This window comes from Catharus ustulatus, chromosome 23, assembly GCF_009819885.2.
Source record: "Catharus ustulatus isolate bCatUst1 chromosome 23, bCatUst1.pri.v2, whole genome shotgun sequence".
Taxonomy (NCBI): Eukaryota; Metazoa; Chordata; class Aves; order Passeriformes; family Turdidae; genus Catharus; species Catharus ustulatus.
The window spans coordinates 5,861,111-5,878,021 of record NC_046243.1 but is presented as its reverse complement, the minus strand read 5'-3'; the positions used below and the strand labels follow the sequence as shown (position 1 = coordinate 5,878,021).

Genomic DNA, 16,911 nt, shown 5'->3' with positions numbered 1-16,911 from the left:
TGTTACCAATCCCAATTTATGACTCACCTCAGCCCTGCATGTCTGGGCAGCAGCTGGGCCCTGCCAGGTGCTGAGGGACTGATTGAGATTTGGATCTCATCTGCTTGTTCCCAGACCCTAGGCCAGGTAATGAAGAAAGGATAGGAGGAGATGAGATTGTGGGCTATCCTGAGGCGTTGTTTTTCCCATCCCCACTCCTTAAAAACTTTGGAGCCAAAGTCTTCATGATGGCCTTTGGCTTCCGAGTAGCCAGGGATGTTCTTCATCAGCTCCAAGGGAAAAGGGTTAAAAGTAAAATCCACTGAGCCAGCCTCACATATTTCTTTCTCTACCTTCTTCCTGAGCAGACTGGAGGAGATGCCACAGAACAATAGATGACACAAAGGCTGAGGCGTGAATGCAGCACAATTTTAATAAGTTTAAAGATGAAAAGCAGATGGCTCACAGAGAGAACCAGGAGCAGGCACTAAGATGGAGCTCCCATGTGGTGTTCTTTGCACTGCTCTGGAAAGGGAGGAAGGACAACAGGTCCACACAAGACTGGCCTGGGGAGGAGGGAAAGAAAAGGAGTGGAGAGTAGAAGAAGGAAGCGATGGTCCAAAGCTCTAAATATAATGCCTTCAAGCTTTATCTCCTGCCCAAAACCAGGCTTTGAGGTCATGGAGGTTCTTGCCCAAAGATGTCGCCAGCAGCTTTAGCAAGGACGACATCTGTTGCCACCATAGCAGTTGGTGATGCAGGAGAGGTCAAAGCCCCCAGAGCTGATGGGCACTCCGCCACAGCTGAGGATGTTGCCAACAGCAGCAGAGGTGGAGGATCCCACAGCAGTGTTCTGGGGGAAGGAGCTGAGGATGGGGCCAGGCAGGGTCACCAGCACAGCAGGCGGCTCAATGACCACGTGGGAGTCCTGGCACTGCCTGACACAGCACTCATTGCAGCTGTTGGCCAGCGGGCAGGGGCCGCAGGGCTGGCAGCAAGGGTTGCAGGGCTGGCAGCAAGACATGGCTCGGGGTCACAGGTGCACCTGGTACAGAGGGCAGGGAGAAGCAGAAAGTGAGGACACATGAGGAGCAGTACTGCACCCAAACATCCTGCAGACAAGGCACCTGCTGGCACACATTGCACTACCCAGCTCAAAGCCCAGGAGCCACCTCAGCCAAGTCCCAGCCTCTCTCTGTATGCAGAAGACCTTCTCTCCCCTGCCCTCTCTCAGCACAAGCACTCCCAGCCCTGGGCTATGACAGCCCCTGTCAGCTGAGACCTACAGCCAGGAAAGAGCTGGTCTTGAAGCAGCTGCAACATCAGTAGCAGGAGGACAAGGAAGAAAAGACGCTTCCCACTCACCTGATTCCTGAGGACAAGGAGCTGAGAGAAGTGGATGAGGGAGCAGAGACTTGGGCTGCCTTTTATAGCAGTCCTGCACTGCCTCAGGCCCAGAGGCTTCTTAGTGGAAGTCATAATTTTGTGACCAGCTCATGGTAAATGGGAACCGTCTTAGCTAATAATGGGGCTGTGTCCTGGTTTCCTATATTGCATTGTTTTCATTTCCTGGGTAATTCTGCGTACTTTCCTGTATGATTAGCTACTTCTATAAGTGCTGGGAGGATAAGCCCAAGGATTTCCGGGGCAGAAAGACGTCAGTGCAGGCAGAATGCTCTGATCAAGTGCCAGCAGCATCCCTTGTGGGCAGGTGATGTTCTCTTGTGTCATTTCTGTTTGGGTTGTTTGTGGCAAAGTTGCCAGGAAAGGGGCTCTGCTCTTTTTATTCTTGCTCACAGAACTGCAATGTGAGTGGACATGACAGAGATTTTGTAAATTTTTTCCTTCTTCCACTCTTCTCTTTCTTACCTCCTGTTCTCTATGTGTTCCCAGGCCAGTCTAGTGGGGATGTGTTGCCCACTCTGTCTCAGCATGAGAGGCAGATGGACAACCTGCAGGAGCTCCACTGGTCATGGTTCCCTCTGTAAGCCACCTCCTTTTCTTCCTTAGATTCATCAAATTCTTTGTACATCCAAACCTGGGACTCTGAGTCATCCTTTGTTATGTGGCAACACTTCCAGTCTGCATAGTGAAAAATGTAGAGAAGCTGTGGGTGGGAGTCCCTGAGTGGATTTTACTTTGTGTCCTTTCCCTTGAAGCAGACAAAGAAATCCCTGGGTATTCTGCAGCCAATGGCCATTGGGGAGATCCTGGATGCAGAATGACAGCAGTCTTCATTGTCAGAGGAATAGCCTAACACCTCATCCCTTCCTTCTCCTCTCCATTTCCTGGTCCATGCACGTGGTCAAAGGCACGACACCTTTACGACATGTGTACCTCCTACAGTCCTTCAGTACCTGGCAGGGCCCAGCTGCTGTCCAGACATGCAGGGCTGAGGTGATTCACAAATTGGGATAGTGTCTGCTACAGTCAGGCTGTGCAGAGAAAAGCAATGTGTAACATTTGTCAGTTGTTTCTCTAAGTGTTAACATCTAACACAGCTACAACCTGCCTTAAAATGCAATAGCACAGAACAATTTTCTTATTCCTGGGAGCACACAAAGTTACCTATAGGATGGGGTTTTCCGTGTGGCTGACTAGTCTACTCTCATGTTCTTGCCAATACTTCTCCAGGGTCCAGTGCCATTGGACATATTGCTTGATTACTTGATCATATTACTTGACCAAGAAGATTTGAAACATGAGAGGTGTTCAGCTTATCAGTTGACAGAGGATAGTGATCCTCAAATTACCCTATATAGTGAGAATGAACTGGTTCTGCTGCCCTTTGAACACTTGGAGTGGAGGTAGCTGTGAACTATCACACCATAAAGAGAAGCATGTGTGCTTTAGTTAAAGATATAAGTTACACTTCACAAGCATTAACAGCCCTAAGTACAGAAATTACAGAAACCAGAGAAGCTGCCCTTGAAAATCAAACAGCAATTGACTATTGGTGTTTAGATAATTAGGGATGTGAAGAGTTTAAAGAGATGTGTTGATTCAATCTTTCCAATAACTCCTGACTAACAGAAAAGAAAGAAACAACTAAAGAAACCAGCCACAAGTGCTACAGAGACAGACAGACTAGATTTTTCTTGGCTGGTTTCATGGTCCCACACTCCTAAACTTAGGATGGTTAAAACAATCTCTTGCACTTGTCATGATGTGATGTGGTACTCATGAATATAATCACTTGTTTAATTCAGTGCTTACTGCTGTGCCGATTAGATCAGTATAATAACTGGATATGACACTTTAAGGAAATGATATTAAAGTCTCAGGGGGTAGATTTGTCATTGAAAAAGTTATATTTCTTGAAGGAGTCCTTGCAGCAATGGTGGAAGATGCTGGAAAATTCTTTTGACCTTAGCACATAGTGTATAATTCCTATATTCATGGTTAATGCTTATTTTTGTTGCAGACATTGCTTAGTACAAATACCAGAGATTAATCTGACCTTGTGTTAACTCCCTAGATCTGTGACTGATAAGTGTTGTGTCAGCTAATGCTTCCTTATTTACTTATAACAGTAATTAATATGTACTAGCCAATACCTTAGTTTTGAGATGTCTTGGTTTGAAAGACACGTGTCTGCCAAAAAAGGTGAGAACATCCCGAACATCCCTTGGAAGGGAGAATATGACCCCGTTCCCTCAAAATTATCGTAACTTTGAAATTAAGGGGCTTTTAGGCAAAGTTATGTGAAAAGGAACACCAGTTCTTTACCAGTATGTGTGTGTATAACAAGACAAACCAACACCACTGGCAGCGACACCAAAGAGAAGCAGACACCAGTCCCAGCTGCTCTCGGCTGCAGGCAGTTTCCCCTTGGGTGCAGTTCCAGGTACAGCCAGCAAGGGCACTGCTGGCTCCTGGCCGGGCAGGGCGGGTGCGATGATTGCCCTGCACCTGCAGGGGGGGATGTTGGTGCTCTCTTTCCAGTACCATGGCAGGAACTGGGGATGGCTTGTCCATGTCATCTTGCCAGCCCATGTGAATAACCCTTCCTCTCCCAGAGGTGCTCTGTGAGAAAAGAGTTGGGAATGTGCTGTCTGCAGTACACCCCAGCCCTGACAATGTGTGCAATGAACATTTGGGGCTGCACAGGGCACTGCAAGTCTATGCTGGACAAGTAGTATCTGTCTTTCCCACTCAGAAAAAAAGTAAGGAGAAAAATATTGTGGGTTGAGGTAAAGAGGGATTGCTTACCTTACCAACAGAAAACAAAAAAGCAAGGCCTGATTTGGGGAACATTCATTCTACACTTTACAAACAAAACAAAGCAAGACTGCAAAAAAACCTCTGAAATAACTTCACCTCCAACTCTTTTTCACTGACTCAGCTGCTCTTCCTCATCCCTGGTTCTCTTCTATTTCCTCCATGTTTAAGCAGCACAGTGGGATACAGAATGAGGGGTTTCAGTCAGAACATAGAAGTTGTTTTTTGGGGAAAGATCTACTTTAACATGAAAGTTAAAGCATGATCATGGAAAAGCAGCAGGATTTCGGCAGTTAGTCTAAAAAAAAAAAAAAAAAATCACACTTTCCTACCTTTCCAGACACAGTTGCTAGGCATTTTTGGGAGGGTATGGAGGTGGCTAGTGCTTGAACATGAAAAAAATTTGACTCAAAGATGTTTGACTTCCCCTGTACCACACAGAGAGTCTGTTATACATCTCAAAACAGAGCACAGCCCAGGCCCCAGTCCCTTCAGTCCAACACCCACTTGCTGTGAGATGCAACCACTTCTTCACTCAGCACCAGGCACATGAGTTGTACAAGTGCATCCAGCATTGGTCTGGAGAAGAGGAACCTATGTCCCCATCCCAGTCATCAGCAACACTCCAGCATAAGACGATCAATTCAGGGATTTCAATTCAGTGTTCTGAAAAGAACAACTCAAAAATATGGGCACTCATAAAAGGACAGGAAAAATTCAGCATCTGGGGTCTCCGCTGACACAGCAGGAACCCTCACATGGCAGTCCTTAGCCAAGAAGCACAAAAGGGGTGCCCATTTCCTGACAACTTTGCCACAAACAAACCCACAGGAATGACACAGGCTCGCATCAGCTGACCACATGGAATGCCAGCAGTCCTTGATCTGAGCATTCTACAGGTCCTGATCTGTTTACATCCGGGAAATTATTGAGTCTTCCCAGCACTTAGAAAAACCCTCAAGGGGGAAAGAATATGGCATGTGCCAGGAAATGAAAATGCAGCAATGCAGGAAACCAGGACACAGCCCCTACCATTAGATGGGATGGTGCAAATTTGACATGAGCTGGTCACAAAATTATTACTTCTACTAAGGTGCCTCTGGACCTGAGGCAGTGCAGGACTGCTATAAAAGGCAGGACAAGTCTCTGCTCTCTCATCCACTTCTCTCAACTCCTCCTCAGGAACCAGGTGAGTAGGAAGCCACTTCTCCTCCTGCTGCTGCTGCTTCAAGACCAGCTCTTTCCTGGCTGTAGGTCTCAGCTGACAGGGGCTGTCATAGCCCAGGGCTGGGAGCTGCTTGTGCTGGGAGAGGGCAGGGAAGAGAAGGTCTTGTGCAGACAGAGAGAGGCTGGGACATGGCTGAGGTGGCTCCTGGGCTTTGAGCTGGGCAGTGCAATGTGTGCCAGCAGGTGTTGACCTGGCTGGAGGGTGTTTGGGTGCAGTGCTGCTCCTCATGTGTCCTCACTTTCTGCTTCTCCCTGCTCTCTGTACCAGGTGCACCTGTGACCCCGAGCCATGTCCTGCTGCCAGCCCTGCAACCCTTGCTGCCAGCCCTGTGGCCCCTGCCCGCTGGCCAACAGCTGCAATGAGTGCTGTGTCAGGCAGTGTCAGGACTCCCATGTGGCCATCCAGCCCTCGCCTGTGCTGGTGACCCTGCCCGGCCCCATCCTCAGCACCTTCCCCCAGAACACCGCCGTGGGATCCTCCACCTCTGCTGCTGTTGGCAACATCCTCAGCTGTGGCGGAGTGCCCATCAGCTCTGGGGGCTTTGACCTCTCCTGCATCACCAACTGCTATGGTGGCAGCAGATGTCGTCCCTGCTAAATCTGCTGGCAACATCCTTGGGCAAGAACCTCCACAACCTCAGGACCTGGTTCTAGGCAGAGATAGAGCTTTGGGACATTGTATTTAGAGCTGCAGGCTACTCTTTCCTTCTTCTACTCTCCGCTCTCTTTTATTCACTGTTTTTGTCTTCCCAGGCCTGTCTAGTTGGGACGTGTTGCCCTCCCTCCCTCTGCAGGGCAGGCAGATGCACACCCTGCATGAGCTCAACTGCATCTTTGCAGCCACTCTTCTTGGCCTTTGTGAGCCATCTCCTTTTCCACTTTACACTCAATAAAGTTGTTTTGCATCCAAGCCTTTGCCTTCAGATCTTCTTTTTTTTCCATGGCAACTCTTCCGGGATAAAAGGTGGAGGCACAGAATATTATACTCCCTATTGTGGATTTAAATCTGTACCTTTTCCTTTGGAGCTGCTGAAGAACCTCCCTGGCTACTCAACAGCCAATGGCAAACACGGAAAAGTTGGCTCCAAAGGGTGGCAGGAATGAGGAAGGGAAACAGCAATGTCCAGGAACAACCCATAGCATCATCTCTTCCTTCTCCTTCCGTGCACGGCCCAGTCTAGGCCCCATGAGTAGCATGTGTGGTCAAAGGCATATGAGGTGGGTTCCTCATAGAGTCCTTCAGTCCCTGACAGGAGTCAGCTGTTGTCCAGACATGCAGGGCTGAAATGATGTAGAAGTTTGGATCAGCATTTGCCAATAAAGTTGACCAGACTGTGGAGTGGCACCATTAAGGTGAAGGAAACACTCAAGGTTCTTAAATGCTCAAGGTCAAAAGGAATGGCAGAGGTCAGTGGGCCTTTGAACAATTAGAAACTTTTATTAGTAAATTACACATTTGGTGGGGAGATTGGTATGTTATAGCAGTCCCAGACCTACTGTATCAACAATACCATTGTTTTCTGGATTAAGGGGTTTGGTGAAAGGGAAGAGAGAAATTAAAGAGGGAGAGATTAATTAATAAGGGAAAAAGAAAAAGAAAGAGAGAAAAAAAGACATCACTGGTCCTGGTCCATCCAGATACGATGTCAGTTCCAGTTTCAGTGTTGATCCAGTGGGTGAGATCTCAGTCCTAGTTTCAGTGTTGACCCAGCTGCCGGAGTGTTAGTCCTGGTTTCAGCATCCATCCAGCTGTGCCAGTCCAGTCCGTCGGGTGTCCAAGGTCCTGAGGTGTGAGGAACCAATTTCTGTCTCAATACTGGTTGTTAGAGGCATGTGGGGGAGGGTTTGTGTTGCAGCTGAGATGGACACAACATAACACTCCAAGGTTCAGGTGGAAATAGCAAATTTTATTATTTACAGCTTTCTTTTATAGGGTTTTCAAAAAACACCAGGTGCAGTCCCGATTGGCTGCAATTTTGTTACCACACGGTTCACTGGCCAATAGGAGCCTGCATACATGCTCATCAGGGATTGGCTGGAGTCCATTGTTTGTATTTTAATCTCTCCACCTCTCAGTGTCTTCATAGAGATGTATATTTCTTTCCTTTACTGTAATAGGCTGGTCGAGTTATGGTCAGGGTTACTTATGACTGAGGCCTCCAGGCCAGCTGTTAGCCATCACAGGTTGCACATGTGCCACTTGCAGGAGTCAACTAGAAGATGGAAGGAAGTCTTGTCTCTGGGGAGGGTTTTCCTGGCAACCATTTCATGTCTCATAGGGGAGTGGCAGTCAGCAGGGGAACACCAAAGACACTGTAGCCTCCAGAGAAATTCCCCAATCAGATGGCAAAAAAGTCTCCACCAACAGACTGCCACAGAAATGTTGGACCGAGCCAATGGTCTCCTGTCAGTAGGTGGACTTTGGGAGGAGCCAGAGAGCATAAAAACAACTTCATCACAAGCTCTGGAGCTTTTATGGCTTTTTGAATCTTGTCTATTAGTGGCTTTTTTGAGTCTAGGCTTTTTGAGTCTGGGCTTTTTGAGTCTGGGGCCCTTTCAAATTTTGTGGTTTTGCTTTGGCTCCAGCCTGCTGAGGTCTGCTTCTTTATTCTGGCCCTAGCTCGTTTTTTTCTCCTTTTTGCCCTGGCTGCAGCCTGCCTTTTGGCTCTCCTATCCTTGCTGGCCCTTGCTTGCCCCAACATACTCGCCTTCCCTCTATCTGTGCACTTGGCAGGACACCAGGTGACCTCTGAGCCTCCTGTGTAGCCTGTGTCCTGCTCTACCCCTTTGCCCATCCCAGTTGCCACCTGTTCTGCCTCCCTGTGTTCCTGTCTGGTGACTGCCTGCTTTGTCCCTGCCTGAGCCACCTGCATCCAGCCCTGCCTGCTTCTGAGCCCACCACTGCGATCCCTGCCACGACCCTGTCCAGCATCCCGCACCTCCTGCCCATTCCCCACTCACCCGGTGCCCCATGTCAAGGGAGATGTGCCTGTGGAGTTGCACTTCTCCAAAAGCTGCGCAGTCTCCCTGGCAGGTAGCCTGCATGCACACACCCCTGCAGTGTGGATGTTGATGGCACTCCCTCATCTTCTCACGGTAATATGCCTGCTTTTGCTCTCTCTGTCTCCCTGCCCCCATTATTTTCTATTTCCTTCCTCCTTTTCTAGCCCTCATTAGTAGGACAACTGCTTTATTGCTTTTCTTGTTGCTTTTTCATTACCAAAAAACTGTTCTTGGATACAATGTTGTCTCAGTTGATTTAATTTTGTTCTAGACCATGTATTTTAAAAAAACTCCTCACAGTTCTCTACAGTGGAATGCAACACGAGAAGAGTGCTCTGACTTGGGGGGTACCTACTCATGGGTAGATTTCTCTGCCTCAAAGATAGGTTTCTTGCTTTCTATGCAAATGAGTTCTCATATGCAGTCTGCTCTTTCTGACCTTTCTGAAAATGGGTTGGAGGTTTCAGGGATCTTTGGGGGCCTTGATCCTCCCCCTACAGTCCATATTCACTTTGTGACCTCATTCCTATCCTTGTGCTGTCCTGTGTTGTGCTTCTCTCCAGGAACTACAGCAAGGATGTTTGTCCCAGTATCAAGCTGCCTGCTTCTGTAGAGTCCTTTCTCCAGCCACATCCTGGTTTTTCTCACAGCATCTTCAGGAACTTCTGAAGGCACAGCTGGGCTCAAAATAACAGCTCAGGCACACGATGCTCCATGGATCTTGTTTGGCTCCTCCCATGCTCTTCCTGGCCAGAGTTTATGGAACATGAGATAAATAGAGCCAAGAGACTTGCTCCTTTGTAAGGCCTCTATTGAAAGATCAGCTTGGGTGGGGAGCTCAAGGCATTGCGCATGCCTCTGCTGCTCCCAATGGATGAGCTAGAGGAGGAGTGCAACTGTGTCTTCTTAGGCAGAAGTGGGGCTTCCATCCTCACGAGAATCCCAAGGAAGGCAATTTTGTCTTGTAGTCCGGGGGGTCATGTTGGTAGGGTGCTGTTGAGGTCATGGCGACAGAACAAAGCACCTTGGGATGATAAGCTTGTGTTCTGTGGTGTTTTCCCAACCAGAGAACACTGTTCTCAGTTCCAGATGTCATTTGGGTTCATTGTTTTAAGGGGTTTGAACTCTGAATAGTGTCCCAGTGTCCTTTGCACCCTTTCATTTGCATATAGCTCGATGACATCACCCTCCTCACAGGCACCATTTCAGGGGAGCAGCAGAGACATTACCCGACGGAAGGGAAAGGGCACACAGGTGAGACAACTGGGGACTGAAACAGAATAAGGCCAATAATTTATCATTAACAATTAACATTAATTAGGAATCAGAACAGGGTAAGGCTTGGAATTTAACATTAACAATTAACACAGAAACTGAACAAACTTGGGAAAGTGTTCCTAACAGCACAGACACCATGTGTGTCCATCTCATTGAGCACTGGTGTAGGAGCATTAGAAGATGAAGGACTTGTGTTTTATACTCACAGCTTGATGGCTGTGGACCCACCTGAGGGTTCTTGGTAAGAAGATGCTGTGATAACAAATGGGATGTGGCTGGAGAAGTGGCTATGTGGAGACAGGACAGCACTTTTCTGGGACAAATGTCCTTGTTCTGGCTGCTGGAGAGAAGCATAGCACAGGGCAAGAGTGGGAATGAGGTGGGAAAGTGGGCATGGACTTTTTACCAAAGGCCAACAAAATGCAGAGGATCAAGACCACCAAAGACCCCCAAAGCAGCATTTTTAGAAATGTCTAGAGGAACAAACTTCACTTGATAACTGGTTTTCACAGAAGTGGGAAACTTAGCTCCAAGGCGGGGAAGCATATCTTTAAAAAGGCGGCACCACAAAACCTAGGACCCTGGATAATTCATCAGCTGGAGGATCAGTGCTGGAGCCAGGACCAGTGATCTTTCTGTTTTGGAAGGCCAACTGTGTCCTGGGATGCATCAAGGACAGCATTTCCGTCTTGTCCTTTTCAGTAAATGCCAAAAAATATTCAGCTTGGAACACTCCTTTGCTAGTTTACTCTGTCTAGCTGTCTCTGCTAGTGCAGTGAACAGGAGCTGCAAAGTTTCAATTCAGCATAAGAGCTCTCAGGCTGTAGCAGGAGAAAAGGAAAGTCCAGGAGACACAGGAGGAAGGGATAAAACCTTCCTGTCTACCTCTGGAATCAGTTTGAATATGGCCTTGCATCTGCTCAGGAAATTCTCAGTAGTAGCCAGATGGGGTAAAACTTACTGAGGGCATGGAGGGAGCAGGAGTGAAGGAACTGGCTTAGAGACTGGGTTCAGGTGTAGATAGTGGCCTTTCCAGGTATGTAAGCCTCTGGGGAAAGGAAGGCTGCAGGTTGCCTGGAAACTGATAGCAAACAGCTGAACTTGGCAGGAGTCAGAGCAGGCAGCTGCAGCTCCTGCAGATGAAAAGCTGCATCTGGCAAAGACCAAACCATTTTGCTTTTAATGAAAACCCTTCAAGACGAGAGAAAGTGTGTGGTTTCCCTATGTGCTGATTCCAGCTGATGGTTCCCCTCTGCTCCCTCTTGACTGAATCTTCTCCTGCCCTCATTATGAGGACAACACTCACACACACACACATTCACACACTGATGTGGGCTCATGCATAGCGGCATGGAGCCAAGCAAAACTCACTATATTCATAGAAGGCCATAAAAATACCAGAAACTCAGAATTCTGCTGAGGATGTGTTGGGAGCAATTCTGACAAGAGATAACTCAGGTATACTGGGCATAGACCAGGTCACAGACACACTACTGGTGTTCACAGATGACCAACAGAAACTGCACAGGAAGAGGATGAGGCAAATTAGACCAACTGAATTTTCCTGAGAGCAGTTTTTGTTGTAGCAGTGGGGTCAGTGCAGCAATGACTGACTGTCACAGAGAGCCAAGGATAAAAACAGAAAAGAATGCTTAATATCCCCTCACATGGCAGTCCCTCACATACAGGAATGAAATCAGCGTAGATTCCCTGACAATTTTAGCAAAAAAGCCAACACAGACATGACATCAAATGACCACATGCAATGCAAACATCAGGGCCTTCTGCCTGAGCTGACGTGTTTATATCCTGGAAAATCTTGGGCTGCTCATCCAAGAACTTACAGAAGACTTCAGAGAGGAAAACACAGAGAGTTACAAGGGAAACGAAAAGGCCGCAGTGCAGGAAACCAGGACATAGCTCCTACCATTAGCTGGGATGGTGCACATTTGCCATGAGCTGGTCAAAAAATTATAACTTCCACTAAGGTGCCTCTGTGCCTGAGGCAGTGCAGGACTGCTATAAAAGGCAGGACAAGTCTCTGTGCTCTCATCCACATCCTTGAGCTCCTTCTCCTCAGGAATCAGGTTAGTAGGAAGCCTCCTCTCCACCTTCTCTTCCTCCTTCTGCTACAGCTTCAAGACCAGCTCTTTCCTGGCTGTAGGTCTCAGCGGACAGGGGCTGTCATAGCCCAGGGTTGGGAGCTGCTTGTGCTGGGAGAGGGCAGGGGAGAGAAGGTTTGGTGCAGACAGAGAGAGGCTGGTATATGGCTGAGGTGGCTCCTGGGCTTTGAGCTGGGCAGTGCAATGTGGGCCAGCAAGTGCCTTGGCAGGAGGGTGTTTGGGTGCAGTGTTGCTCCTCATGTGTCCTCACTTTCTGCTTCTCCCTGCCCTCTGTGCCAGGTGCTCCTGTGACCCCGAGCCATGTCCTGCAACCCTTGCTGCCAGCCCTGCGGCCCCTGCCCGCTGGCCAACAGCTGCAATGAGTGCTGTGTCAGGCAGTGCCAGAGCTCCCACGTGGCCATTGAGCCACCTGCTGTGCTGGTGACCCTGCCTGGCCCCATCCTCAGCTCCTTCCCCCAGAACACCGTGGTGGGATCCTCCACCTCTGCTGCTGTTGGCAACATCCTCAGCTGTGGCGGAGTGCCCATCAGCTCTGGGGGCTTTGACCTCTCCTGCATCACCAACTGCTATGGTGGCAGCAGATGCCGTCCCTGCTAAAGTTCCTGGCAATATCATTGGGCAAGAACCTCCATGACCTCAGAATGTGGTGCTGTAATGAAGATGGATCTTTTTGAACATTGCTTTTAGCTTACTGTTGCCTTGTCCCACTGTCTTCCCTTTCTCTTGCATTCTTTTCCTTTCAGCACCACCCAAAGCCAGCCTAGTGGGACCTGTTGGCTTCTCTCCCTCCCTCTCTCTGCAGACCAAGCAGATGCACACCCCCACTGGTCCTTAGTGGCCTCTCCAGGTGCCGTGTGTGAGCTTCCTCATTTTCTTCTTTTGACTCAATAAAGTCGCTATGCATCCATGCCTTAGCCTTTGATTCTCTTTTAATCTGTGGTGAATTCTTCCAGTAAGCTGAGTAGAAAACATAGAGAAGAGGGTGGGACTCGAGAGAGAGGATTTTAGTTTTTGCTCTTTCCGTGGCTGCTGATAAACACATCCCTGGCTAGTCCATAGAAATGACTGTCAAGGTGGAGAGGGCAGGGAGGAGGGAACAACAAGGCTTGAGATAGCCCACAGCCTCTTCTCTTCCAACACCATCATCACATGTATTGTTTGTCCCTGCTTCTGTCGAGACAGACAGGACTGAGGGGTTTCGTGGTCGTATTGGTATGAGCCATAAAAAAGAGCTAATTTGCTACGACTTTTCTATGCAGTCCTCTACTAGTTCATCCATCACTACCAAAATTCCTCCAGTGTAATACAATAGAAGCAAGTGGGGATATTTTTACCATGGCTGCTTTTCCATTTTCAAAGATGTTGTGGATCAATACTGGCTAAATGCCAGGCACCCACAAAATTTCTTGGCTCACCCTCTTCTGCTGTAGTTGGGCAAAGGAGTGGGAAGAAAAAAATAATAAAAGGCTCATGAGTTGTGATAAGGACTGGAAGAAAAACCCTCCAAGGGAAAACTTATTCAAATTAGAAGCTATAAGGTCAATTTATTATTAACACCATCAGGGGACAATAATAAAAGAAAAATAAGCCTTCTTACAGAGCTGGTCCTCAACTGCCATATTTGTGTTAACCCAATATTGTGTATAAAAGAACTTCTATATTGTCAGCATTGCAGAGCTGAGAGGGCATCCTGGTGACCTTTTGCATGACTTCTGTTTGCCCAAGTTACCTCCTTTAGGTATTTCTCTAAGGCTGTGCTGTTTTGGGATACTGTTCTTATCTGAATCAAATGCTATCTTATTCGACTGTCCTTTGAAACCTTCCTGCTTCCACCTCCCAGTCATGGTCAAGCATTTTCCTGGACTTGTTGCATTCTGTTTGAGAGAAACCATAGCTCGTGGCTCTGCACAAAGGCCAGTGTCACCAAAGGCCTGTCCCATCTCCACATTCCCACCAGAACACTGTAACCTGAAAGCCTCCCTCGTGAGGCAGGAGCAAGGGTCCTGGGAAACAGCTGAGTGCCCCAAGGCTTCCCGGAGGTGGCATCAAGGGGATGGCCTGTCTTTGGTATTGTCCTTGCTGAGACATGAGTGCCGTGGTCCTGTCCAGGTTGCGGCAGAGAAGGAAGTGGGGGCTGATTGTGTGTGAGTGGCTGCACTGCTGGGAAGGGAAGTCCCTGCGGGCCTTGCAAGGGTTGGGCTGAGTCGCCAGCTCTGGCACAGCTGTGGACACGCAGCCAGGGCCACTGACACAATGCCAACCTGCCCAGGTGTGCACAGAGATGAAGGCAGACGCACAGAGCCCGGCACACCTGCACAGGCACATGGGCAGGGGGGCTGCACACAAGTGCTCTACCCTGTGCACAACCATCCCCACATAGGCCAGAGGCTCTCAGGGGTGTTCCCACGAGGGCACAAGCACAGGCATGTGCAGATACTCGCACACACTGGGGCACAGCCACACTCCCACACACATCACTGCACATGGCTGAGCACATGGGTCACAGGCTATGGCAAGGGATGGGACTGAGGAGATGCTGGAGAGCTCTGGCCCAGAGCTGCTTCAGGGCACACAAAGCAGGACACATGCTCAGGCAGCAATGCTACATGAGTCTCAAGGGTGGTGCAGGCTGAGGAGGAGGGCAAAAGTGGTTCATTATGAAGACAAGGAACACTGAGTGGCCTTTAGGTGTTGAGGAAAAGAGCAGAAGGCCTGGGAGCAGCAGCGGCCCTTGCAGTCAGCAGGAATTGCAAACATGTGGCAGTATTATAAATCTCCAGCAGAGTGCCCTGGGTGGGCAGCCTTTGCATCCCTCCTGCACTTACTTCTTGTCTACTGCAAGCACTGACTTGTTCCTGCCCCCAGGAGACCTGGAATAATCTCGCATACTGGCATGCAGAAGAAGAGTCCTTGAGGGAATGGGAATGAGGTAAACCAGGAAATGCAAAGTCATTCTAGAGGGAATTTCCAACTCATACTGTACCATTCCCAGAGATGTTTCCATTCATTTGTGATCATGCAGGAATATCATCACTCATGCAGCACAAACTGTGGGCCCTGAGGCACTGAGGCGCCAGGATAAAAGGCAGCCTAACTTGTGGCTCTGTCAACCACTTGTGTCACCTCCTCCTCCTTGGGAACCAGGTGAGTTGCAAGCCCCTTTCTCCTCCTCCTAGCTCTTTAGGACAGCACTGAGCTTTCCAGCCCTTCTTCCCGCTCCTTGTTCTTCTGGGAATGTTCTGCAATGGTGGTGGCGTGGGCAGAGGGGAGACCGTGTGTTCTGGCCAGAGGCTGACGCTGGGCTGAGGAGCTGATTTTCATGCAGGCCAGGCAGGAGCACGGCTGGGTCTGGCTGAGCTCTGCAGGATTGTGCTGGGTTGAGGCAAAGGATGCCCAGTTTGGGCCTGCACAACCTGGAGCTTATCAGGCAGTAGGGCTTGTCTTGTTTGGGGTGCCTTGTGAGCTGTGTCTCAGGTGTGCATGTGTTCTGCTTCCTCCCTGCCCTGTGTGCCAGCTGCAGCGCCAGGCTCCAGACATGTCCTGCCCTGAGAAGTGCCAGCAGTGCCAGCCCTGCAACCCTTGCTGCCAGCCCTGCGGCCCCTGCCCACTGGCCAACAGCTGCAATGAGTGCTGTGTCAGGCAGTGCCAGAGCTCCCACGTGGTCATTGAGCCGCCTGCTGTGCTGGTGACCCTGCCCGGCCCCATCCTCAGCTCCTTCCCCCAGAACACCGCTGTGGGATCCTCCACCTCCGCTGCTGTTGGCAGCATCCTCAGCTCTGAGGGAGTGCCCATCAGCTCCGGGGGCTTTGACATCTCCTGCATCACGCGCGGTTATGGTGAGAGATGTTGTCGTCCCTGCTAAAGATGCTGCTGCCAGCATCATTGGGCATGAACCTCCAAGAACTCAGAATACGCTGCTGCAGTGAAGATATAATTTTGGAGAACTAGATTTTGCCCTCTTGGCTATTATTTCCTTCTTCTGCTCTCTCCTCTTTTTTCCCTTCCTTTCCTGTCCCCACCTCCCAATGCCAGCCTAGTGGCACCATCTGCCCCTCCTCTGTCCCTGCCCCAGTCTGCAGACCAGGCTGCTGGACACACCCATTGCATCTTTGTCTTTCCTCCTGATTCTGTCTGCATCCTACCTGGTTTTCTTCTTTAAACTCAATAAATTGTTTTTGCATTCAAACGTGGGCCTCTGATTTCTCATTAATTCCGTGACAACTCTTCCAGTCTCCTCAGGATTGCCGTGGAAAAGCAGAGAATGAGACTCACCTGGGGATTTTCCTTCTGCCTTTTCCCTTGGGGCTAACAAAGACATCCCTGACAGTGAGGGGGATGAAGCAGTGGAACAAGTTGCCCCGAGAAATTCCATATTTCTCATTCCAGGAAATGTTCAAGGCTGGGTTTCTCAGGAATTTGAGACCCTTGTTTTGGTAGATGCTGTCAGAGCCTTATTTGTGGGGTGCTGTAGATTTGAAAATGAAATAAAAATGTTATTTAGGTCCTTTTGCATCCTTGGTGTTTGAGTTGTCCAATTTGCACCACTGGAACAACCACCAAACTATGGGGGGAAGGCAGATTAAAGTTATTTGCAAAGCTCACTGCAGTGAGGAAGTTGAAGCAGGAGCTTGGGCAGAGATGCACAAGTTTGAACATTGCTCCCCTTGGGCTCAGTCCTTGCTGGCACAGCTCCTCTTTTCATCTATTCCCAGATATGTCTGTGCCAGTGCTTCCAAGTCTCTCAAAACACATGCATTATTTCCAGACTAATTCTGCTTAAACCCCAGGATAAAACAGCAGTAGGCATCCTGCATTGTTTTTTTTTCAACACAGTTGGAGCTGTCTTTGTCAGACACAATGGGAGCTGCTGAAATGTTGTCCCTGAGCCCATTCCTGCAGCCTTCTGCCCCGGTCAGCAAACTTCACCACTTTGACCCAAGAGCGAAGGTCCATCACTTGTGTGTGAAAGACAATTGGATGAATAACATTTCTGAAAGCCACACAGTGGTGCCGCCTTTTTATAGGCATGAACGTACAGTAATTTCACGATCAGAAGCCGCACTGACTATAAGCCGCATCA

At 49.0% G+C, this 16,911-nt stretch overlaps 3 pseudogenes; 2 read left to right on the top strand and 1 right to left on the bottom strand.

Moving 5' to 3' along the window:
* Positions 1–694: 694 nt before the first annotated feature.
* Positions 695–1,477, bottom strand: LOC117006556 (annotated as a pseudogene).
* A 3,782-nt stretch (positions 1,478–5,259) lies between these two features.
* Positions 5,260–6,025, top strand: LOC117006516 (annotated as a pseudogene).
* A 5,637-nt stretch (positions 6,026–11,662) lies between these two features.
* LOC117006582 lies at positions 11,663–12,428 on the top strand (annotated as a pseudogene).
* The last annotated feature ends 4,483 nt before the right edge of the window (positions 12,429–16,911 follow it).